The sequence below is a fragment of the Equus asinus genome, chromosome 9, assembly GCF_041296235.1.
Source record: "Equus asinus isolate D_3611 breed Donkey chromosome 9, EquAss-T2T_v2, whole genome shotgun sequence".
NCBI lineage: Eukaryota > Metazoa > Chordata > Mammalia > Perissodactyla > Equidae > Equus > Equus asinus.
This window is the reverse complement of record NC_091798.1, coordinates 61323719-61350262: the sequence shown is the minus strand read 5'-3', so window position 1 is coordinate 61350262 and position 26544 is coordinate 61323719. Positions and strand designations below refer to the sequence as shown.

General features: G+C 42.8%; 1 protein-coding gene across 1 annotated transcript in view; it reads left to right on the top strand.

Annotated features, from left to right (window-relative positions):
* Positions 1-1982: 1982 nt before the first annotated feature.
* KCNN2 (potassium calcium-activated channel subfamily N member 2) overlaps positions 1983-26544 on the top strand; it is a 405580-nt gene continuing 381018 nt past the window's right edge. Inside the window, exon 1 of the mRNA XM_014842806.3 lies at positions 1983-2469. The gene's annotated coding sequence lies outside the window, so the exon portion shown is untranslated. The remainder of the gene's footprint in view (positions 2470-26544) is intronic.

The window sequence follows — 26544 nt, the reverse complement described above, 5'->3', positions numbered from 1 at the left end:
ATCTCACGAGAACCCCATGAGGTCTCTACTATTCCTATCATTCACATTTTACAGATAAGGAATGGAAACATAGATAAAGTAAATTCAACAAGATCATATAAACAGCCTGGATGAACTCAGAATATGTGACTCCAGAGCCTTTGGCATTTCCTTGATGCGCCCCTGGTTCCTGACTCATCCCAGAAACAGCGCATCTAGTGCCCTCTCCGTACTAGGGCAGGAAAGTGAATACAGGGAAAAAGCATTTCAACTAGAAGTTTCTACTTAGCCCATAGATAAATGGAAAGTTAAATTATTAGAAGCCCATTCTAGGATCATTCTGATTAAATACAGTTAATAAATAATAACCTCTCACTATATTGGGATGAGCTCTAAAAGAAAAATCCTGAGACTGGAAGGTAGAGGACAGGGAAGGAGGGGCAGAGGTGCAGGGCTTGGCATCCCCACTTGAGACCTGCAGGTGTGCCCTTTTGTGCATCTTCAGGCTGCCTTGCATGTCTATTGGACAGAGCCCTCTGAGCTAAGTTCTGGGAGGGCGTGTGCCGTTGGGTGTTCCTCTACAGCACCTGGGGTCCTTAAGGGGCTTTGCACAGCACAGGGGCTCAACAACTGTTTCAGGAAGGAGTACTTGAAGGAAGGGCTTTGGGAGCAAGGTATCAGTTTTAGGATCTTCTAGACTGGTGCAATATGCTCCATATGAGGCTGCAGGTAAGACTCGGGCAGCAGATGTTGTTTCTGTCACCAGGATCCACTGGGGCCAGGGACCCATAGGCAGCACCATAACTAGCCTGTTTTCTTTGGGAGGACGGTGTGAGATTTGACACAGAGACCACCCAGCTGTGTGTGTTATGCTGACAGACAGCCCTGAGACCCCCAGTAAGCAGGCAATCAGAAGGCAGAGGATGTGATTTTTCCCTGCTATTGAAGTCGCTTCATACCTCTTTTTCGACCATGTGACTGACAGACAAAAACTCAAACAGGTTGAGTGTTGCACAAAATATGAAATGAGCCCGAAGCCAGTATATCCATGGAGGAATTTTTTCCAGGTATCTGATAACATAAGATCCCCAGCATGACAAACTGCTGCCTGCAATTTCACCTGTCTCCAAACCCTCTTGGCTCTCGGGGTATTTTTTGTTTTTGTTTTTAATTTGGAATATATGAAAGACTGAAGAGTAGCCATCAAAATCCAAAAGGCTAGAGACATTTCTGCCATTCACAGAATTTATGAAAATCCCCTGTCTCTGGAAGGATCTTTGAGCTCAAGATGCACAGTGCTGCTGGTGAGTTCCTGCGGCAGCTGGAAGTCGAGCTATAAATAGAGCGGGGCGGGAAGCGCCCTCCGGAGGGGGAGCGGGCGGGAGATTCCCGGCTCTCCCCTCCGCCCGCCCGCCCGCGGTGGCGCGTTCCCGGCCGGGGGAAGCCGGCGCGGCGGGCGGGCGGGAGGGCCGGCGCCGTTAACCCCCGCGACGCCTCGCCGCTCCCTGTGGCCGCGGGGGAGGGCGCGATGGCGACCGCGCCGGGAATGGCAATGAAGACGCGGTTCTAACCTTGTCCTGGGAAAGCCACAGCCCGTGATTTCCCTCCCTCCCTCCCTTTCCTTGGAAGCTCTGGTTAACACCTGAAATTCGGCCTTAGAACACAGACACACAGAGACACAGACACACGGAATTTGTTCCATGTCTTTTTTGTTTTTCTTTGAGCGGCTTAAATCCAAACCTTAAAGTTAAAACCATCCCAAATTTGGTCTTGGGAATAATGTTGGCTTTCATATTGCACCGCAGGGTTCCCTCCCCCGTGCTGCTTTGTGCTGCTTAAGGACAGTTACTTTCCTCGGGAGGGAACTATCAAGTGGACCCAGGGTGTGTGTGTGTGTGTTTTATTTTTGGCGCATGCACACCCCTCAAGAGCCTCAAGGTCGGCAACACCCTGAGCTTTCGGGGCCCCAGCCGACCGGGCTCGTCCCTGCCAGCCAAGGACTCGAGAAGGAGGGAGTCCCCAGTCCCGGCGGGGCATCCTGTGAGCGGGCTCAGGATATTAGCACTGTCGGCGCCGAAGCAGGGACAGGCTAGCAGGCGGTGGGTGCCCACAGCTGGACCCCGACCAGCCGCCAGTAGGCAGTGGGGACTGCTCGCCCCGCCGCGCCCGCGCCCCCGCCCCCGCCCGGACTCAGCGCCCCCGCGCTCCCCGGCCGGTGCTCCGAGCCCCGGAGCCGCGGCGGAGGGAGGGGCGTGGAGCTCTCCCGGGCGGCGAGCCGTCACGGAATTTGACACCCGGAGAGGAGGCTGGTCCCCGGCAGGGTCTCCTGATCCTTCTCAGATGGAAACAGTTTCTCCCAGTGAACCTGCCGGAATTCTTAGTGGAATCTCACTTCGGCGTTGCTTCTTCGCGCGTTTAACCAAGGCCGCATTTCCCACTTTGAGGCAAGGAAGGCTCCAAATGGAGTGGGGCTCCTGGTTGCAGAAGAAGGTAAGCTCGCCACTAAGGTGACATTGATGAGGCCACAGATTTAGTGGGGGACCATCCTCCCCCAGGCAAGATGCTGAAATGAAGTTTGCCCAGGATTCCACTCCTCCCCTCCCCCGGCCAGGCCTCTTTCTGCTTTACCTTTTCCTTGCCCCTACTCATACCTTCAAAAGAAAAATCCCCCTGCGTGAGTGGGTGGGTGGGTGGTGGAGGGACTCTCTTGTATTCTTATTTTCAGCATTTTAATGTTCTACACTAAGGGCTAATGCCTCAATGCGATCTGGAATTTCCCATCTTCCCCTCCATCTCTTCCACCTTTCCTCCTGTCTCCTTGGCCTTAGTTCTCTTCTCTCCTCTTTTCTTATCCAGTCCACTTTATCTCTTTGACATCCCCCTTTGTAACATCCCTTTCCCCTCTTTGAAAATATGAATCAAAATACAAGGAGAGAGAGGAGATCTTGTGACTTTGTGTGTAATGTAATGCGGGGGTTATAGGATGTATGGATTGATGGTTTATGAATTATTTGTTCAGCAAGCATCATTGAGCACCTACTCTGTGCTGTTATTCCACTTCTTCATGTGTGGGATGACCAGACCAGAAAATGAACTATCCCCAAACTTTTCCCCAGGTGCCTCTCTCCTTTCCTCTAGGTTATGGGAATGGGCATCTGCAAGCCCAGGGAGATGTTGAATGCTTGGGAGAGGAGGAAGCTCATTAGGTCCAGGCTGGTTTGGTGCTTTGTGCTCTCAAGCCGTGGAGTAGTAATAACAATAATCACACGTTAATAATAATAGCTGACATTTATTGAGCACTTGCTATGTTGCGGTATTGCTCTACGAGCTTTACAAGTATTAATTCATTTAAACCTAGTAACAACCCCATGCAGTAATGACTATTATCTGTTTTACACATGGAGCAACTCTGGAACAGATAATTTAAGTAATTTGTTCACGATCACACAGCTAGTAACGGGGGAGCTGAAATTGCAACTCAGAGCGTATGACTCTAGAACACAACTCTTCATCCTTTACGTATCTCTGTCATCACATATTCATCCATCCACTCTGCGCTTGGTGGTGTTCTAGGCACTGGAGATGGAGGAGTTAACAAAACAACCAAGATCCTTGGAGCTTGTATTTTAGTTGAGGGAGACAGACAACATATCAGTAGATAAACTAGATAATTGCAGGTAGTGGTAGATGCCACAAAGAAAAGCGAACAGAGTAAAGTACAAAGAGTGGCAGCCTTCACATGGAGAGTGGTCAGGTTCTCTTTGTGGTGGGGATGTTCAGGCTGAGACCTTGAAGTATTGAGGAGGGGAAATACAAATAGCCGATGAACATATGAAGTGGTAGTTATTACCTTTAGTAATTATGGAAACTCAAATCAAGGCCACATTGAGATATCCTTTTATACCCGTTTGGTTAGCTCCAAGTTAAAAAGTTTGACAATATTAAGTGGTTGGAGAGGATATGGATCCACAGGACCTTTCAACATTGCTGATGGGAGTGTAAATTGGTTCGATGACTTTGGAAAATGGTTTGACATTATATCCTAATTTGAACATTTCATGCACCTGTGATCTGATAGTTCAACTCACTTCTAGGTTTACACCAATGAGAAACTCTTGCATGTGTTCAACAGAAGACATGTGCACAGATATTCATAATACTCTGGTTCCCAATAATAAAAACCTAGAAAGAACTCCAATGCCCATAACTGGAGAGTGGATCAATAGTGCAATATTGTCACATAGAGGAATATTATACCATAATCAAAATGAATAAACTAAGTGACACATAACAATATGATTAGATTTTAGCAATATAATATTAAGTGAAAATTGTCTAAAAGATTACATATACCATGATAATCTTTTATGATATTAAAAAATATTGAAATGAAAAACTCTAGGGGAGAAACAGGGAGACCATATGGTTAGTTAGAGACAAGGTCCCAGCTGTATTTTGGTTGGCAGGGCCAGGTGTGCTTATTGCATTGTTAAAAATAACTACTAAATAATGAAATATGATAAAGCATGTGGGGGCTAATGATGACAGTATATGATGAACCAAATGTTAAGATTAACCTTGTTCTATGTACTGTGGTCTGAAGTGGAAGGTAGTGAAGACCACCAGGTAGACACCTCAGTCAGGAAGGGAGCTTGATGTTTTTAAGGAAGAGAAAGATAGCCAGAGTGGGTCAGAGGGGTAGACCAGGTGGGCCAGAGAGGTGGCTGGGATCAGATCATGCAGGGCCCTATAGGTCAAGGTAAGAATGAAGCATTTTGAGCAGGGCAATGAAATGATTAGATTTAAGGTTTTAAAAGGCCACTCTGCATGCTCTGTGGAGAACTGACTGTGGGAGGGGCCCTTCGGAGGCCACTGCAGTGGTAGAGAGAAAATGGCGGCAGGAGCCTAACTGCGTTTCTGCAGGTTGTTTACTACACAGGGCACCAGACCTGGGGGTCAAGTGGAGGCTGAATTCCAGCCTGTGCTCTGCTCACCAGCAAACGTCCTTGTGCCGAGTTGTGATGGCCTGGAGGGAGGGCACCTTTTTCAATTGTGCACAAAGGACTCTGTAGGCCAGCAGCAGCCCCGCCGTGGATCAGGAGGGTGAGAATGGACTTGTGGAGAAGTGGGTGGATTCACGACATTTTGGAGGTAGGATGGACAGGACTTGATGGATCAGAGATGGGGGCTTGTCAGGGAAGGGAGGAATCAAAGGTAGCTTCTGGATTTCTATTTGACTGTGGGGATATTCGTGCTGTTTACAGAAAAGAGGAAGAGCAGGGCAGGGAAGAAAATCATATTTTAGACATATTAATTTTGAAATGCCAAGTATAAATGTCAAGTATTAATGCTGAGGGAGAGTTTGAGGTAAGAGACATATATGGGAACTATAAACCTGTAGATGGTATAGTTCAAGTCCATCCACTTAGTTGTCTTTGTTGGATTGTGAATTCCTTTGGGGCAGAGAAATTTTGTCTTTTTTTTATCCTCAGCAGAGTGTAAGTAGAATAGGTTATCAATAGATACTGATTGAATAGATGACAGAAGGATACATAAACCATGCAGATGTGAAGGAACAGAGGGAAATGGAGGCAGTGTCCCAGGTGTCTAGACCCTGCCAGTGTCTAAAGGTTAAGGCTGTGTGGTTTTCAATCCCTCCTGAGGCTGAAGCCCATCTAATGGTGGTGCCAGCCCATTAGGAGGATGTGACCCAGGAGTCTTGGGGCCAGTGTCACATGTGGGTACCCAGAGCTATTCAGAGAAGCCAGAAAAGCAAGAACTAGAGAGTAGAGACACAGAATGGCCAGGAGAGCCCTGAGGGTCAGAGAAGGAAGATGAGGGAACACTGAGGTAGACACAGGAACTCACACTGGAAGGTGGCAGGCCTCGTGGGTGCAGGGTTAGAGTGAAAGCAGCGAGAAGAGAGAGGACCGAGGGGCTAAATGAAAAGATCCAAGGCACTTGGTACAAATGGAGCCACAAGGTTCAGTTTAAAGGCCAGTGTACTGCAGACATATTTAGTGATCACCAGCTAACTAGCTTGGAACTGACCTCAACAGTCCTCCCACCCCTAGGCCTACAGTACCTCAGGCTGTCTTGTCCTTTGTGACATCTCATTTAGGAAATGGGTGCTGAGGCCTTCCCATGCCAGGTATCCCATCCTATCACCCTGCCAGGCCTCCTATGCAGCACTTGCCTTCACGATACCCTCCTGGTGCCAGGCCTGAGGGCCTGGCCCTGCCCTTCTACATTTGTACCTGACGAGGTTCGCTTATGTCACCACACTGCATCACCCTGCTGGCATCTAGTTCCACAGCCACCACCCTCTCATCTTCTCATTGCAGTTCACATCTCTCCCTGTCTGTCTCCTTTCCTCAAATGGCTGCCCCTTGTGTCCGTTCACTGGGGTATCTCTAGTGCCAGCACAGTGACTGGCTTACGGTGTGTGTGCAGGAATTGTGAAAGGAAGAGAGAGAGGGAGGAGGAAGAGCCGTCCTTTTTGGCTTGACTTTAAGATGATCAAGAGGAGATCACTCCATTCTTACTAATGATAAAGGCATGAGGACCTCTCTTTCCTCAGACAGCCAAGTACAGTATTGCTTCAGAATATAGGCTTTGGAATAAAACAGACCTAGAGTTCAAGTTTTGGCTAGCCTACATATAGCTTGGTTAGGTCGCTTAACTGCTCTCAGAGGTTCAACTTCTTCATCTGTAAAATGTGGACAATAACAAAACTTCCCTTATGTTGTCATTGTGAGTTTTAAATAAGATAATGATGTGAAGCTTCTTCTGGCTTATACGTAATAAGGAAACAAAGTTTAGCTGTTATGTCCCAAGGCATTTAATTGTCAATGCTTCCTTTGTTGACTGACTTCAAGGAATGCTTCTAATTCTGAGAATTTAGGCTCGTTATCCGGAGGAGCCAGTGCTCCGGCAGTGAGGTAGTGGCCATTTTTGGCAGATGAGGAACTATTCCTGGGCACATGGGCATTTGCTGTTTCATTTCTCACATGACGCCACATAGTGTTCCACTGTGCATAATTCATGGCCAGCCACGAGGCTGTATAACAGTGAGCATTCAGAATTTATTCATTCAACATTCCATAAACAGTGATTGAATGTCTTACTATGTAAATGGAGATGCAGTGATGACTAAGACACAGTCCCTGCTTTCAAGGAAATCACAGTCTGGTTAGGGAGGCAGATAAATAAATAGAGAATTACAATATTTGCATTCACGGGATCACTTCTGGTGCACGCCCCTGACTCCAAGACCCCCCACTCAGTGCTGGGAAGAAGGTGTGAACACAGTAGTAGTGGTGGTCCCTTGTATTTGCACACATATCTGCAGTGTGCAAATCATGTTCACTTATTCAAATTATTATTTTATTTGATTTTCATTTCAAATTATTCATTTATTTCATTTCATTTTCAAATTATTTAATTGGTTTTCACAACAACTTTATGAGATAGGTAGAGATTACTACTCTCATTTTATGAATGAAATCTAAGACTCCATTGAGCAGAGGCTTTTAAATAAGGCAAACTACCTTATGCAGGACACTGCCGTGATTTGTCTTCCAGCCCTTTCCATCGTCCTTCCATTGTTCTTATTCAGGGATCTGTCTAGCTCACCATCCTTGTAGGGCTGGGGTTTCGTTTTGATTCTGAGTTTACCCCCTCGGCTTTATGGCCAAGTTTATCTTCCCTGTTGGGACCTTTGCTCTCTGTAGACTTAAACTGACAACTCCTCCCATTCGGGTGGCTTTGTGTAACCATTCTGATCTCCAGGACTCCATCTTGGTACTGGCCACAAGGCAAAGCCCAGCTGAGGGTCATGACGGCACCCCTGAGGGAGGGGATTGGAGCTAGAAGCTAGGTTGGTTAACTAGGCTCGTGCAACTGAGAACGGGAGCAAGTGGCAGAAGACTCTTTTCCTTCTTCAGTTTCACGATGTTTGTTCAGTCAGTAGTATTGCTAGATGTTTCTTCTGAAAAAATATAGGAGTCACTTTAGCCTCTTTAAAAATGGAATGACTTGTTTACACTTTCTCAGAGATGTTTTAACTGCAGTTGGTCATTTACGAAATACTTAGGAGTCTTCTGATACAGAATACATCAGTGATTAGAATCTGCTTATGGTTATTTACATAAGGAATGTGGGTTTTTTTTTTCTTTTTAAAAATTTAGTTAGGGAAAGTAAAGTTCACAGACTTATTTGCCATGTGATTATAACATGGGAAAGTGAGTTTGTTGCCAGGAACATGTGTTTTCCAAATCTATTTCTGTATTTTTTATCTTTGTGGAAGATATTATTATAATAGGTATGTTTGCTGCTTACAGAATGTCTGGGTGGGGCATCTCAGACACCTCCTGCCAGACCTGCAGTGCAGCAAGAGGATGAGTTTGACTGTAACAGTTCAGAAATTCTGAAGGAGCAACCTCCTTGCACAGCTCTTTAACCTGATCATGATAACTTTGATTATATTATCTTATGCAGGGGGAAAACTGGTTAACTGATCATTTTCTTTGAATTTAAGAATGAAGTTTGTGAAACACATGACAAACAAAAGCCCTAATTTATCAAAGGTGAGTTTTGAAAAGGGTTTTTTTAAATTCCATTTGCTTCAGTGTATGAGGGATCAAGTTATATGTTAATTGACTAGTAAAGAAATCCTACTAAAAATTTTGTTTTGTATGCAGGGGGACTAGTCTGAATTAGTAAAAAGTCTGAATTACAGTGTGTGTGAGTGTTTTAAGAAATATTTTGTTTTATTTTCAATCCGTGCAGTAATAGTACCAACAAAGTGTTTTGTGTTAGAGTCTCTTCTTTCCTGTGTGGATAAGACTTATACGTAATTATTAACATCTGTTGAATATAAACAAGTAAGTCCTTAAAAAAAGCTGTTTTTGTTTTAAGGTGGTTAAAATTTTAGGGTATTAATTTACTTGGCTGAACTCTTCCTTGTACTTAGGTAAACTTTTGTCCAAACTAGTTCAAAAGAGCGTAATTTCTAAATTACTGAAACCAAAATGAATTTTACTATAAATTTACATTGAAAACCAAGCCATTTGAAATCCAGTCACAGATAAAGCTTGATTTTTTGCTTAACTTTGAGAGATCTTTTTCCTTCCAGGTTGGAGAAAAACTTAGCACGTGTCTTGTATTGATGGCTTTGATGTGTTATGGAAGGGACAGGCGTTACCACTGCAGACAGCTGTGCTCGGCTCACCCCTCACTCCACACTCCAACTTCTGTTGTGGATATAAAAATTTTTTATACAGCCCCTCAGATAAATGACTGACAAAAACTAAGCCCTAAATGATGATTATCATCTGTGTGTCTGAAGATTCTGGCTGCTCTTGGTCAAGGCATCTTTGGCCAGTTAGCATTGATTGAATCTTCATACTATGCTTTTTATACCTTTGTTGAAAAGTAGAAATCTGATTTTACCTTATGTGGAATGATAGAGATAGATGAAAAGTAGAAATCTGATTTTACCTTATGTGGAATGATAGAGATAGATGAAGATGAAAGCACGGCAGGCCAGACCAGTGCTTCTCAAATTCCTGCTTTTCAAAACACAGATTCCTAGGCTCTGCTCCCAGACATTCTGACTCAGTGTTGGAATTTCCCAAAATTCCCATCTCTGACTAGCTCTCAGGTGATGCTGATGCTGCAGGTCTATGGAACATGTTTCAAGTAGCACCGGCCTTGGTCATTAATTTTGAGGAAAATCAGGTGTTAATGGGCCTGCATTTCAGAAACGAAACTCACGAGAACAGGACCTGTCTTGTAGAGGGAGATAAGGCAATGCTAGGATGACCAACTGTCCAGTTTGACCCCAGACCATCTTGGTTTAGCATGGAAAGGCTTGTGTCCCAGGAAACCACTCAGTCCCAGGCAAACTGGAAAGTTGGTCGCCCTACTGGGCTTAGTAGGCTGGCTTATCATGGCAGCTTTATTGTGCTTTGAAGTGATTTGGTGTTTTACTTAAATTTTAAACCCAAGAAAAGCCTCTGAGCATATTGTGAAATGGCATGTAACCACATGTAACTGATGACTGCCAGTTAGAACCTTCAGCTTTTCTAAATCTCTCTTCTCACAAGTTGTGGTGGGTCAGGGTTCCTAAACTTGTCTGCACATTGGAATCACCTGGGGAGCTTAAAAAAAAGAGGAAGAAAGTGATCTCTGTGTTCTACATCACCCAATTGTGAGTTAATTGGTTTAAGGTGTGACCTGGGTGCTCCTAGTTTTAAAAGGTCCCCAGACGATTCAAATCTACAGACAAATCCCACCATCAGTATCCCTGTGGTAGATAGTATTCAAAGATGGCAGCCATGACTACCTCTCTCTTTCTGGACACATGCCATTCATCAGAGGTAGGTCTGTTTCCTTTTCCTTGAGTCATGCAGCCTTTGTGACTTGCTTTGAACAATAAAATTCAGTGAATTTCACAGCCTCCATGTGAGAGGTCTGATTATCCTGAGTCCACGCTGCTGTGAGGAGAGCAGTCGCTGAGTGAAGGAGCAGCTGGGCACAGACGTGTTCTTGGACCTTCTAGACCAGCCCAGCTAACAGCTGAATTTGCCCAAGTGGGAGGCCCCAGCTGAAGCCACTAGGATTGGAACTGTGCAGGCAAGCCCCTCTCATTTTTGCCTTAAGTCAGTTCGTTTTGGGCGGTTTGTTATGGAACAATATATAGCTGAAACACAAGTGTATTACTTGCACTTATTGGTAATAAAAACATAAAGAGGGTGTTTTGAAAGGCCCTGTATAAATGAGGAGTGATTAGTCATCTCTAGATCAAAGTTCAAAGCAAAATCAAATATTGCTGAATATTAGAAGGGAAAATTATTATGTTAAAATTATTAGTGACAGTAATGTGATGTCAGTGTTGTGAACATAGTAGCTTCAACAGTGCCTTCTCTTGCATCCTCTGGAAAGCAGAGCCCAAGGCAATGTTCAGAGTGTTATCAATTTATTTGGGCTGTCCAGTCCTGGAGTGTGAGGGTGGACACGGCAAGAGAGGATGTGATGTGGTGCAGTACAGTGCCATGTATTAAGACACTGTTGTTTAACAATGAACTGGGCTGAGACACATTATGTCACCCTACATGCATGCTTACTTGGCATTTGGGGCTTCTCCAGAGGGTTGCAAGGAGGAACTATACCTTGGGAGAGAAAAAGAGGAACTTAGCTTCCCAGCTGTCTTTTATTTCATTTCTCATTGATGAGGTTTTACCCCTGGGGAAGCTAACTCCACATATTCCTGGCTCTCAGTGGCTGCTCAGAAATCTGGGCATCATGCCACACAATACGTAGTTTTTCCCAAGTCCAAAAGTGGAGGAGCACCTGTGTGTGGATGAGGCACTCATCAAGAGAGGCAGAGAGGAGGAAGAGGTTGAGGGAGTTTGAGAAGGTGCATAATGTTTTTGTTTGATTGTTTATTGGTTTTTACCGAAACAGAAACTATGAAGCATCTTACTTTGATACTGTTTTGAAAACTGCATTCTAAAGCTGAAATCATCCATTAGTATGCATTTCCATTCTGCTTTTAGCCGTATGCTCGTATCAGTTCCAGCATAAATGGAATGTTAGTCTTGACTGGTCTTTTCCCTTCCAGTCATCCCACCAAACACAGCATTCTCCCTGGACATTTGCAAAAGTGGTTGGAGCAGCTCTGCTTTCGTCTTCAACTCCAAGGGCTTGCTTCTAATTTTACTGTTTTGCAGAGCCAAGTCTTTTCCAGTAGAGAGTGGAATGTTTATAGCCTATGGAGAGAGAAGCAGGACACCAATGAGCTATCACTTCTGAACATCTATCTTTGTTTTTGGTGAGATTGGCCCTGAACTGACATTTGTACCAATCTTCATTTATTTTTATGTGGGACACCACCACAGCATGGCTTGTTGAGCAGTCACAGGTCTGCATCCTGGACACAAACCCACGAATCCTGGGCTGCCAAAGCAGAGTGTGTAAACTTAACCACTATGCCACTGGGCTGGCACCTGAATATCTATCCTTTTTAATGAACTGTTAACTCTTGTCCTAGTCAGGTCTTTTTTTGCAATGGGGAAGGAGATTTTGAGTGTAAACATTATACTATGTTTACTCGTTTTGTGAGGCTTGGTGATTCTAAATGTCAAGGGCTTTATATGACTGATATCAGTCACGCAGTTGTTTTGCACGCAGTTTCACCCTGACTATAGGAGCCATTATGTAAGAGAATCAAGTCTTTTTAACACATTGAAGGGTTTATTGTTTGGTGCATAATTTGTCTTGTTTTCACCAGTTTCTGAGCAATCTACTGATGAGATTTTTTTCCTCTTCATTGTCTCCTGTATATAAGCAGCAAAGATTGCCTAATTAACTTCAAAAGGGCAGGAAAAAAGAATTTTGTCTGTAATTAAAGTCTATGAAGTTAATCTAGCCATTGTTTTTCCTATGGACAGGTAACCTCCTCTCCTATTTCCCATAACCAAGGTGATTGATTGATTGTGATATCCGGGCATCAATTTTCCTTCCCTTCTTGGGGCACCAAGAGGTGGGCTTCCTTTCATTTTTATAGAAATATTCCTAAGTAGTAGGCATGGAAAGATTCTGAAGGCATAGAGCAGGCTATAAAGATTTGTAAAACACTGCATGCTTTTGTTCCCTCTCCAAGTTGCAACAGGTGAATGGTCTTTGGAAAAAGCCTGTGGTATCATTGTTTTCTAGTGACAATTATTAGGTTCACCGTATTCTCTAATGAAGGAGAATTAGCATGCACTTAAGGTCCAGCTAGTCTCTGCTTCCTATGAGGATGGATTTTCTAAATGTCTCCCTGAACAAAAGGTAGATCTTTGGACCTAATTTGTTGCTCTTGAATGGAAGGTATACTTTGTACATTGAAGTACAGAGGTGTTGTCCTAATTAAAGACCCTTTCTTTAGTAAATGAAATAAATCCAATTCAAACTGGCTCAAATAAAAAAGGGAATTGATTGGCTCATGTGAGATAAAGGCCATGGGTAGGGCCAACTGTATCCAAGATTCAAGCAATGAAATGATAAGCAACTCTCCTTTTTTCTTTCTCTCTCTCTCATTTTATGTCTAACTCTTGGTTCTTCTTTTGTCCGTGATGGTGTTGTCCTCAAGCGTGCTTTTCTCTTGTGACTCCATGATGTGTACCAATGGATCTAAGCTTTACCTCTAAAGTTTAGTTTTGTTTTAACTAAAATTCTAGGATTAAGTTTAAATGGACAGGCCATGTTGAGTTTTGGGAGGAATCTGGGAGTAGAAGAGGGCTGATTCCCCAGGGGAAATTCAAGATGCTGTATCAGAAAAATAGGAAAGGATGCCAGGCTGGCAAAAATAACTAATATCCTCAAATGTGGGAAGGGGCTAGCTACCTCCTGGCCAAGAGACTTCAGCTTTGAGAACTCACATGCCTAGTTTGGTCAGTTATCTGAAAATGGACCCAACTTTCAGAGGCAGACTAACTTTAAAAGAGCCCAGAGAAACTGATGTATAAACTGAGTGCCAATTTATTAGCTCACAATGAGAAGGATGTTCAAACAACCTCAAATGCCCTTGTTGACAGAACAGTCCGTTTTCTCCCCCTAGGCAAACCACAAGGGAAGCCAGTCATAAGAAATCTGCTAAATAAGGATTGATCAGAACAAGAAGAGATTATATAGTGGTCCACAACAGGATCTGCCCCGGAAGCAGAGGCCTGGGATTCCTAGGGACAGAGCAACATTGTTCCTGGATGGTATATGGAGAGTCTCGGTGAAATGTCGATGTTTTGGACTTCTCTTTTTGCCAGTATTTGTCGAAGTGTGGCCCCAACCAACTGCATTAGAATCACCATGGAGCTTGATAAAATGCAGATTTCTGGTCTCACCCAAACCTGTTGAATTGGAATTGATGAAATGAGTCTACATTTTCAACAGACTCTCCTGGTTTAGTCTGTATAGTATGAGACTTACTCCTCTAAGCTAATCAAACCCTCTGTTCACACTGTCTTTATTCTAACAGGATATAAATGATTAGATTCTGCTTAATTATTAAACATTTTAGTTTTGACTACCTATCAACTCTCAATTTAAGGTATTTTTAGATTCATTTAAATTATAAAATTCTGATTTGAAAGTCATAATGTAGCAAGTTGAGAAAGAATGAAAATATATAAAGGGTTTAGTAAAATCATCTGTAATTTCATTACCATTTATTGTCTTTCTCTTTTTTGTGTGAGGGTCTACACCCCACTCCTCCCACACAGGGGTCTACGCATGTTGTAAATAGCACTTGATTCCTGCTTTATTTACTCTAATTTAATTTGAGAGCCTCTCATATTGTTAGTCTTTCACTTACATGATATTAATAGCTATTCTCAAGATTCCCATTCATGTATTTACAGATAGAATTTTATTCCCACAGATCGTTAATCATATATATTGTGTCTAGTTTTTACGAGTGTGGAAGAATGAGGTATTGTGTTTTACTTTAAAATTAGACAATCATTTATTTTACAAACAAAAGCTTTTTCTAAGAGGGAGATTTTTAGATCCATTCTTAATAAGAGAATATTATAACAAAGTCACAGAGGTCATGTTTGATGTAAAATTGTCACAAGATTGCTAATACATTTAACCTCCTGTTATTGAATTTGTTTACAAATTTAAGTGAAAAAACTAATTTTTACATGAAATTAACAAATATATTTTCCATAACAAATGTACTTAGCCTCAAGGTCAATTGTCCTTGCTTGATAACTGTCAAATAAATTTCTGAATGTTACGTGAAAGATTTTGCCCCCTTAAGAAGATGGACTTGGGCAGAAACTCAACTTTGAGCTTATAAAATATAGAGGAAACATGGACTTAACAGAAAATTTATAGTCACATAAAATTTTATAGCTACGTATGGTCTGCTGTAATACCAGACCATAGTGATGCACTACTGCAGATCACCTTAGCCCTGTCTACAACCTGGCCTTCCCATTCCCAGCCAGAGCTGCCTGAGTGTCCATTTATACTGTTTCTTTGAGTGAAAGTGCAGGCTGCTGTCGCTTCTGCTGGCGTACATTTCAGGATCCCCCTCCACAGCACCCACTGACAGAGACTTCAGAGTCTCTGCCCTCCCCCATGCTGCTGGAGGGGACAGGTAACAATCCAGAGTTGGGGGGATTTAATGCTTTAATGAAATGGACTTTGCTCAGAGAGAGGGAGGGGAGGAAGAGCCCAGGGATAAGTTGCTTGCCTTTCTTCTCCTACTTGCAGACTATTCTAAGATGCAGGAATAATACCATCTACCTGGAGGTGGCCTGGAAGACTGCACAGCTAGCTGTGTGGGTGGTGAAGCTATTGCCAGCTCAGTTACACACTCCCTCTTGTTTACTTTCCTTTTGGTCCTGCTTCACTCTTGCTTCGCTGAGATTACATCCCACTACCGCCACCTCCACCAAAAATTAGCATGCAGTCTTTTGTCTCATCTTTTTATGGTAAGTGGATAAACTAGTGATTTGCCTTCTCAAAAGCACTTGTGCCAACATCTTCTTTCCAATTTTTAAATTAAATACTGTTGAGGATTAAAAGCCTTAACTATGGATTTCCAAGACTTTGAAACCATTTAGGTTCATGGTAATTATTTTCTTACTAGTAAGATTCTGAAGCCAGCTTTATTTTCTTTTTCTCTAAATTCTTCTGGGCCTCCACACTGGCCACGTATATCAACAGCAATATATTTTTCCAGTTATAGAGTGCAAATCTCAAAATCAGTGAAGATTGTTCTGGAATGCCAGTTTTCTATCTCTGATTGCTCATCCTGTCTCTAGTTGTCCTAAAATGCCTTTTGGCTATGGACCACTCTCGGTATTGAGCATCATCCATCTCTCCCCTTACTCACCGTGAGGGATGTCAATCCCGTCACAATTGTCATTCTCTCATCAGTTAATCTCAGCTAAAGGTCAGCGTAGTAGCAAAGGAGGTGGTAATGCATGTTCCCAGGTGTTTATGGTGTGCTACAAGTATACCAGTAGGAGAAAGTTTTATTACAACTTTACAGTGAATAACTTCTTTAGATTTGTTGAAGATTTGATTTATTGAAAGTATGAATGTATCCTACTTTTCCTGTTTATTCATTTCTGAATGCATTCTAGGGAGACAACTCAAACATTTTACATTATACCCAAGTGCCTTTTTTCTTCACTGTGTCACTGCTAAATTTAGTAGAACAGCAATCTGATTAGGCTCCGCCTCCTTGATAGTGTGCATATCTACTCATTTTCTCTATCCCTCTCTTGCTCTGATAGGTTAGGCTCTTATTATTTCAACCTTGGGCTCCAGCATTGATCTCCTGACTGGCCTTCCTGCCCAGCATCACCAGCTTCTCATCTCTGGGGCATAATGTCCCCCACAACCATCATTTGAAAGGGAAATCGGGTTATGTACTCTTCAGTTTCAACCTTTCAGATGTTCCCATTGGCTTCTGTCCTAACTCCCAGTATGGGATACAAGGCCCTGATGGGTTCACTTCTGCTACTCTCCAGCATTCTCTTTCATTGCTCAGCTAGCATATTTTTCATGTTTTAGCTACACTTCATTACTTGATATTTTCCCAGTGAGCTATGTTGCAGTAACTTCTCTTCTCCCTTAGGCGGTGTCTTCTTTCTGTTTTCTCTTTTGGGCCCTGGGGGGCACTGATCTTACTGGAATATTCCCATCGGTTGTGCCGCAGAGATTTGGTGTGAGGGGTACAGTCCCCTTTGCTGCAGACCCAAGGAGAAGCATGTGGGATCTTTAACTGGCTGGTTTGCATTGCCCATCATTCATTTTCAAAATTTCTTAACCTTTGAGTAACTTCTCGTATGCGTGTCCTATTGATATATTCACTCTCTCTATATAAACCTATATTCCAGACTTTTTTCTGATTGTTCAATTAGCATAGACTCATTGATGGCTCCTTGTTAGTATTATTGCTGTTATAACTTACTGCTATAAGAACCTTTTTGGAACTTGGTTGTTTCCATGTCTTGGCTCTTGTAAATAATGCAGCAGTGAACATGGGGGTGCAGATATCTTTTAGATTTAGTATTTTAGTTTCCTTTGGATAAATACTCAGAAGTAGAATTGTTGGATCATATGGTAGTTCTATTTTTAACTTTTTGAGGAACCTCTGTACTGTTTTCCTTAGTGTCTGCACCAACTTATATTCCCAGCAACATGTAGAAAGTGTCCCTTTCTCCACGTCCTCTCCAACACTTGTTACTTCTTATCTTTTTGGTAATAGCCATTCTAACAGGTGTGAAGTGATACCTCATTATGGCTTTGATTTGCATTTCCCTGGTGATTAATGATGTTGGGCATCCTTTTATGTGCCTGTTGGCCATTCATAAGTCTTCTTTGGAAAATGTAGGAATTTTAAACTGATTAGCAAAACTAGGTAAAATTTGTTTGCTCTGGGATTCTGAGTTTTTGGCTCTCTCTTGAGAGAAGCCATGCTCCAGCAAAATCTCTCTCTTACTGTAGTATCTAACATTTCACCAATAGAGTTTCTTATAAATTTTAAAGGCTGTCATGCATGTGATGGGGAGGGAGGATCTTTAAGGTACTCTATTAAATTGAAAACTTCCACAAGGAGATAAATACCATGAGTTATTAAAAAACAGCAACAAAAAAATCCCCACAACTTATACAGTTAAAATAGAGAGGAAAATACTGAGAAGAGCATTGGAAAGGACAGATGGATGAGAGGCCAAAAGTAGACTTTACTCATTTCAAATAAGTTGAGGACCAGCCTTTGTGGATTTTTAAAGGAAAACATTAGGGGCAATGACGCTGGCCCATGTCTTCAGCCCCTTTTCACTGCTCCAGCCCTGTGTAGTGAAGCAAGCTTCCTTTGAAGTATTATCTAAGTGAGAGGTGGTTCTGTGTAAGAGGAAATCGACACAGGATTTTTTTCAACTGCCCAAAGAAATTAATGTCCTCAGAAGGAGCTTGAGGACACTGTCAGAATTAAAAGTAACTTGGTGACATTTTAACAATGGAAAGAAGAAATCACTTTTAAACCTTTCTCAGAGGAGACAGACTATGAAAATTAAAAGTGATCCATTGGAAGTTGTTTAAAATGCAAAATTCGCTTTAATTTTGAAAATGGAATGAAATTCTTGGAACTGTATTCCTTGCAAAAGTTACTGGTTTACATCCCAGTGAACCACATGATACTGGAAGGCATTTCTTCCTTCCCTCCTCTGTTCTATTTAAACCTTTAGCACAGTGCCTAGTACACAGTTCGTTGGTAAGAAATATAAATTAAATGAATGACTGTCAAAGAACTGGTGTACTGCTCAGTTTAATTGCCAGACACAGATTAGAGATTGGAAAAAGTGGTATACATTCCATAGCCATGCACTTCAGAGATTTAAAAATTCTAACTGGCTGTGATTACTCATGAATTTCCTTTTTTTCTTTTTCTTTTTTTTTTTGAGGAAGATTAGCCCTGAGCTAACTACTGCCAATCCTCCTCTTTTTGCTGAGGAAGCCTGACCCTGAGCTGACATCCGTGCCCATCTTCCTCTGCTTTATATGTGGGACGCCTACTGCAGCATGGCGTGCCAAGCAGTGCCATGTCTGCACCCAGGATGCGAACCCTGGGCTGCTGAGAAGTAGAACGTGCCAACTTAACCACTATGCCACCGGGCCGGCCCGTCAGGAATTTCTTAAAGGTGTCATTGAGTGACTAGCCTGAAGGCATGAGCTCAGAGGGTTGGGTTTTGGGAGGGCAAGAATAATATGAGATACAGGAGCAAACCTTATCCGTGAGGAGTTCCCTCCATTTGCATGTCCACGTATAACTTTGGACAGAGTCCTAAAGGTTAAGCGAGGCCAACAATTTACAGAAAAAATTTCCAATTCTTCTTTGATCTGCAGGCTCACAAATGCTATTTCTCCTTGAAATTTTACTGTAAAATATGCTGCTGAGCAAAATGCAGGAATAATTTTACCCATTTACTTGGCAATATGAACTTGGGAATAATCTGTATTTCTGCACAAATCTGTATTTCTCTGTGTGATAGGTTGTGTGAATGGCTATCGATTCTTTCCCTCCTTCCATTCATACACATAAAATGTGATATACATCCTCTTTTTTTTTTTGAGGAAGATTAGCCCTGAGCTAACACTTGCTGCCAATCCTCCTCTTTTTGCTGAGGAAGACTGGCCCTGAGCTAACATCAGTGCCCATCTTCCTTTACTTTATATGTGAGACACCTGCCACAGCATGGCTTGACAAGCAGTGCCATGTCCACACCCGGGATCCAAACCTGTGAACCCCAGGCCGCTGAAGCAGAACGTGCAAACTTAACCACTGTGCCACTGGGCTGGCCCCTGTGCATCCTCTCATGAAGGAGGTAGAGTCCATGTCCCTGCTCCTTAAGTCTGGATTGGCCATGTGACCAATACTTGTACTCTGGGCTTGTGTTTTACTGCTCTGAGGACTGGTTCTATGTGAAGAAGCCTAGACTAGCTTAGTGGATGATGAAAGGACATGCAGCCCAGCCAACAGCCAGAAGCAGAGCCACTCAGCTCACCACAGGTGCATGATTGAGCCCACATGAGACAAGCAGAAGAAATACCCCATGGTGCTCAGCCCAAACTGAGAGCTAGATAAATAGTTGTTTTAAGCCACTAAGTTTGGAATGGTTTGTTATTCAGCAATAGATAACTAATATACCTTGGTACTGCTGTCCAGGGCTTCCTCCCTTTCTAACATTCCTCCTCAGTAGTTCTAGGGGTCCCCAATGGATATCACTGCTGTTTTCTGAGGTATAATACTCTTGGCCACCATGCCTTACCTACACTCCTTGTCTTTGGCTCAGAGTCCCTCTGCTGCTGGTGGCTTCGGTGGTCATCAGTGCCCAAAGGGGCGGCTCTGCTGCTGGTCACTCTGGAGATGACATCCCTCTTGGCATCTGCCAGAGATGCCTACACTGTAATGTGCAATCCAACTCATGTTGGGACCTCTGCTATATCACAATTAGGACAAAGTGAGAGGGATAATTAGGACAAAACCAGAAAAGATGTGATTTGAGAGCTGGATGGAGCTTGGAGATCATCCATTCTGATTTCTCACTTTACAGAAGAGGATCCTTGACCAGAGAGCTTTGTCACTGGGGCAAGGTCTCATGATATGTAAGTATCAAATCTGGGACCAGAACAGAAGTCTCCTTGTTCTGAATCTAGGGATTATTTCCATTTCATTTTTATCAGTTTTGTTTCTTTTATATCATTTAATATTTTTCCAGAAGAAGTGTAGGTTACCACTTAGTGATAAATGAAATGTTTGGGGTATGATGAATTGCCTCTAGGAAATAATTTGATTGCAATGGTAGAAAGATGCCCATTTTCCCTTGTAAGTTTGTATTATTCTATTTAATGGCTGTTTCATTTGAGAAGTGCTTTGGAGATGGCATATGGCTTAGGCAGGCCCTGCGATATTTGGAGACCTAAGCATCTTCTCCCGGCCAACCAGGGTTGCATGCATTTGGAGTGGTGCACTCCACTCCATGGAAGCTTACACCACCACCAGCAGGGGGCTCCCTTAGCTCAGACCCTGATTCCATGCTGGACCACACTTGGTTTGTATGGGGGACCCCAGACTACCAACATTACTGAGACCTCATGGGGAGGTGAGGCTTAGTGTGGCAGAGAGAGACCATGAGTGCAGTCAGACTGGATCTTATATTGGGGGGTGTGGGGGGTTGTACTGTATTGTCGGGGCAGCAGGGCATATAGGATGTAGGGCACTAAAAATGCTGGAGCGCTCATATCCCAGGATCCAAAGGCAGAGGGCCCTGCCCAGATCCTGAGGGCCCGTGGCTCTTCTCGCCTGTTCTGCACATTCCTGTCAGGTGACAGGTGGCCCTTTGGAAGCATTCCTTTTCCTTCTTGCCTTCAGTGTGCTCATTGTAACTGGCTTTCATTTGCAGTACTGGGGAAATTGCGGAGAAATAGGGGCTGGAGCCCCTGAGGCAGGAGTACAAATCTGTGTTCTCCCAAAGGCCCCAAGCCCGCCCAGCGCCAGGGCAGTAGGGCAGTCACTCTGAGGCATCTTCAGAAACATGCTGCCAGGCACAAAGCAAGTATGTGAACACGGGAGAACTAACCAGAGGCCTCCCAGTGGCGCAGGATCAGAGAAGGGACATGGTGGAGGCCTGTTCCTGTCTTTGTCGGCCACTTTGTGCCTTGGGAAACAGAGCCCAGGAGAGACTTCATTAGTCAGACAAACGTATTTGGCTTAGATATATTTAAAAAATATTCCCAAGTTTTTCTTTCTGGGCATATTCTTTTATTTATGTTATTGGTTTAATAATGCTGCTTAAATAGGATAAATATTACTTGAGGAAAATGATCAGTACAGTTACAGGACAGATCTGAGGAGGCCGCCATTGTGTAAATGTAGCCCAGAAAAATCAGGGCAGTCTAGTCATAACATTTCAATTTCACTCTTCTGATGGGTATTAAAAAATGATTAAAAGGGATTTTAAAAAATAACGAAAAATACCTTAAGGGTCTTGCTTTAAATTGGAAACTCAAATTGAGAATCACATCAATTCTTTAAGGTAAACTAGAAAATGGAACACATAGGCCCTACAAAGCAATGACCTTGGTGGTGAATGGAGAATGGGGGGCTGACTCAGCCCTGTGCTGTTGACATGCAAACTCTTGAGCTTTGTTTCTTTTCTGTACACATTAATTCATGTATTCGCTATTTATTCAGTGCCCATTTTGGGTCATCCTTGAGCTAGGCACTGGGAATCTAAGGACACAATGCAGCCTTCTTCCCCCACGCTCTGCACCCTGATAAAGACAGGTGATGAGCAGACACCAGACAATTGTGCAACACTCTCTGAAAACCAAGTGGAAGGAGAGATCGTTTCCCATGGGGTGGGGTTTTATAGGGAAGGTAGTTGAGCCTTACAGGCTGCTGAAAGGTAGAGATGGATATATCCCTTATAGAAGGATGTTTGGAAGGTTAGAGGACTATTTGGGAGTGGTTTGTTCTCTGTTGTGGCTGAAGCGTAGGTGAGTAGGGGAAGGGATTGGAGGCAGAAGGTGGGACAAGAAAATGTAGAGTGACCTTCCGCTAGGTATTCACTCTCTCCTAGTCCGGCTACCTCAGCTATAAAATAGGAATTCCAATAGTTAGCATTGAGTCACTCAGGAGTCTGCGTTGTTGTTCTTATTTAATCCAGTTGGTAATGCCTTAGAATGTAGACCATATACTCCAGGAGGACAAATTCGTGTTTGGTTTTGCTTGCTGGTTTTCTGCCACATAGTAGGCTCTCAGTAAGTAAGTATTGGAAGGAAGGAGGGAGTCTTAAAGATCATCTACTGAAGCAGTCCCAAAATGTTTCTTGCCACAACCATAAGGTCTAGGAGGAAAATCAATACGCAATAGTTATTTAATGAGAGAGACAGACAGACACGGGGTGGGGGGGGGGGGGATGATATATAACCTAGATTGTCCCAATCCATTCTCTCTCCTCTGCGATGCATGTCTGCATTTCCAGCAGGCTCGCCCCTTGCTCTCCTGAGTTTCGTAGGTTGGAATTTACTTATTTTGTGAAGAGAAGACCTAGAAGGAAGGATTCACATTCAGTTGCTATCATTTGAAAGTGGGAAGAAGTGACGTATCTGCCATGGGGAGCATCTTTCTTGAAGCCCTGGGCAGGAAATGAGCCAGAGCCTGGTCTCTCCTTCAGGCTCTTCTCCACAGTGCCAGAATCTAAGCAAGAATATTCTACTGAATGGTCATGGTTGATAAAATTGAAAGCTGGAGACAGAAAGCAACTTGCCTGAGGTCATGCATTTAATGAACAGCAGAACTTGTACATTCATGTTCTGATTTTGCTATCAAGGGAATCCTAGCCACATAAAAAGAGTTGGGATTTTTTTTTTCCCTTTTCATCTATTTTCTGGAAGGATTTGTGTAAGAAATATATGTTTAATAGAATATATCAGTGAAGGCTTCTGGGCCTGGGGATATCTGTGTGGGAAAGTTTTTATTTACACATTCAGTTTCTTTAATAGACATGAGACTATTTAGATTATTGGTTTCTTTTGTGTAAATTTCGAGTCTTAGTTAGAATTTGCTCATTTTATCTTTTTGCAAATTTGCTGATATAAAATATTCCATAATATAGTCCCTTATTGTCTGTATGATTCTGTAGGATCCATATTGAGTCTACTCTTTTATTTTTGTTGACTATCTAGAGGTTTATTTTTTCAAAAGACAATTTTTGATTTTATTGATTTTTTAATTTTTTATATCTTTGATTTTTGCTTGTATTTTTTATTCTCCTTTCTACTTTGTGTTTAATTAGTCATTAGTCCTTTTTAAAGAAAGAAGCTCAGATAATTGATTTTAGACTTTTTTTATTTCTTGAAAAAGGATTTGAAACTGTAAATTTCTCTCTAAGCATTGCTTTAGTTGACTTTTGCAAGTTTTGAAATTTGTGTTTTTATTTTCATTCAGGTCAGAATATTTTCTAATTTCCCTTATTTCCTTGTTGACTCATTTTTGGAAGTGGTCTTTTTTTTTAATTAATAGACTATTTTCAGAACAATTTTAGGTTTGTAGAAAATTGAGCAGACGGTCTGGAGAGTTCCTATATACCCCCTCTCTCCCTTGCTCATAGTTTCCCCTATTATTAGCATCTTACATTATTATGGTATGTATGTTGAAGTTGATGAACCAGTATTGATACATTAGTATTAACTAAATTCCATAGTTTACATAGGGTTCACTCTCTTTTGTGCAGTTCTCTGTCATATATCCACCATTACAGTATTATACAGAAAGGTTTCACTATGCTAAAGATTCCTTTTGCTCCACCTGTTCATCCCTCTCTCCTTATGATAATCCCTGGCAACCTCTTATTTTTTTCATAGTTTTGCCTTTCCCCAAATATTGGAATCATGCAGTATGTAGCTTTTTCAAACTGGCCCCTTTCACTTAGCAATATGCATGTAAAGTTCCTCCTGGTCTTTTCATATCTTGATAGCTCATTTCTTTTTCACTGCTGAATAATATTACATCATGTGGATGTACTACGGTCTGTTTATCTTTTCACCTTTCAGAGGACATCTCGGTTGCTTACTGTTTTGGGCAATTATGAGTAAAGCTGCTATAAACATTTCATGTGCAGGTTTTTGTGTGAATATATGATTTCAGATCAGTTGGATAAATGTATAGGAGTGTGACTGCTAGATCATATAGTAAGACTATGCTTAGTTTTGAAAAAAACTGCCAAACTGTCTTCCAAAGTGAGTGTATTATTTTCCGTTCTCATCAACCATGAATGAGAGTTCTCCTTGCTCCACATCCTTGTCAGCATTTGGTATTGTCACGTTTTTTTTAGCCATCCTTACAGGTATGTAGGGGTATCTTGTTCTTGCTTTAATTTGTCATTCCCTAGTAATATGTGATATGGAGCTTCTTTTCATATACTTATTTGCCATCTGTATATCTTCTTTGGTGAGTTGTTTATTCAGATCTTTTGCCCATTTTAAAATTTTTTCCCCTTATTTTTGAGTTTTAAGAGTCTTTGTATATTTTAGATATAGGTCCTTTATCAGATATGTTTTTCAAATATTTTCTCCTACTCTATGCTTTGTCTTTTCATTCTCTTAACAGTGTTGTTCACAGAGCAGAAAGTTTTAACTTTAATGAAATCCTACTTATCAATTTTTTTTCTATCAAGCATCATTCTTTTAGTGTTTATCTAAAAATCACCAAACCCAAGCTCATCTAGATTTTTCTCTTGGGCCAGCCCCATGGTGTAGTGGTCAAGACTGGCATGCTCCACTTTGGTGGCCCGGGTTCTCATCCTGGGTGTGGACATACACCACTCATCAAGCCATGCTGTGGCAGTGTCCCACATACAAAATAGAGGAAGATTTGCACATATGTTAGCTCAGGGGCAATCTTCCTCAAGCAAAAAAGAAGGAAGATTTGGGGAGATCTCGTCAAGAAGGCAGCGTAGACAGACTCTGAACTTGCCTTCTTCCATGAACACAACCAGGTTATAGCTATTCTTGGAAAAATTACCATGGAGAGAGAACTGAAAACTGGATAAAAAGAACCACCACAATAAGGGACAGTCCTGACTGAGGCAGAAGAGGCAGAAACTCCTTCTGGAGAGAAAAAAGCCACCTTTGCAAGTGGTGGAACTTCACAACCAGCCAGGCAGGAGCCATTCTAGGGTACACAGCCCTCCCTGGAGAAGTGAGGACCTGAGCAGAGGCACATTACCACTATAAGCATCTTTCAGACTCAGTACAACTGAGACAAATGTCATGCTATCTGGCTTCACTTGCTTTTAACTACAATAGGGAACACCCCGGAAAGCTATTGACATAGGCAGAATAAAACCAGCTTTTAAAGGGCCCACACACAAATTCTCTTGTGTCAGAGAGCAATCTATAATCACCAGAAAGAAAGGTGCACAGTCATTTGGTGAAAATATACTCACCTCTAGGCTCTGGGTACATCTTGGTGAGAGGTGAGACCTTCTGGAGACTGAGACATTGGTGGTGGCTATTGTTGTGACCTAGTACAGGCATGCTGACACAGATGCTGGCAGATGCCACTGGAGTTCTTCCCCTGGCCTGTTAGCCCAGGGGTCTGCCACACCAACTAGAGCACAGATTTAATCCAGTTCAGCCAGGGCAGGCAGCCTGCCCTAGGGACTGGCCCCACCTAACAGCAAGCCCTTGGACAACTTGTCAGCCTGCATAAACTGGGTGCCTGGATCCTCTATAGGCAGGTGAATGTGTCTGCCTCTGTAGGGAAGTGCCTGTGTGGGGACCAGGTGAACTGTGGGGTGCATTGGTGGAGAGGTGGAAGCCTCTGCAGTGGGGTGACTGGGTGTGCTGCAGGGGGCTGGGAAGTGTGCATGGGTCAGGACTGTGTTGATGGTGTGTGTGGACCTGTGGGGAGTAGGGCTTATCAGTGATAGAAGACCTGTGCTTCACAAACGGCCACAAAGGGGATCAGCCCCACCTTCCGAAGCATGAAACAATTGGGTACTTCCCTGTCTGAGGCAAACCCCACTCAGCTGGAATCCTAAAGGAGCTGACAACAGCCTTGCAGGTCTGAGGCCTACACCAACTGTAAGCCCCTGAGCCTATCAACCAGCTACACTGGGTGCCTACTCATTTAACAGGAAAAATGCAACAGTAGTGTGCTATTAGACTTTGTAGCCAATGGTGCTGGGGCTCCTCAAACCCAATTTGTAAACAACCAGCCAGGGAGGGAAACCCTAGACTCCCTGGATACCTGCAGTAAGAGAAACCCTGCCACAGTAGAAGGACACAAGTAGCCCACACAGGGGTTCACTCCTGGAACATTTGGACTGGTGATGAGAGGGAAGCACACTGTTGGGCCTCAAAAGGCATCTCTTACATAAGGCCACTTCTCCCAGGTCAGGAGATGTAGCTGACTCACCTAATACATAGATATAAGCACAGAGAAAGAGGCATAATGAGGAGGCAAAGGAATATACATTCCAAGCAAGAGAA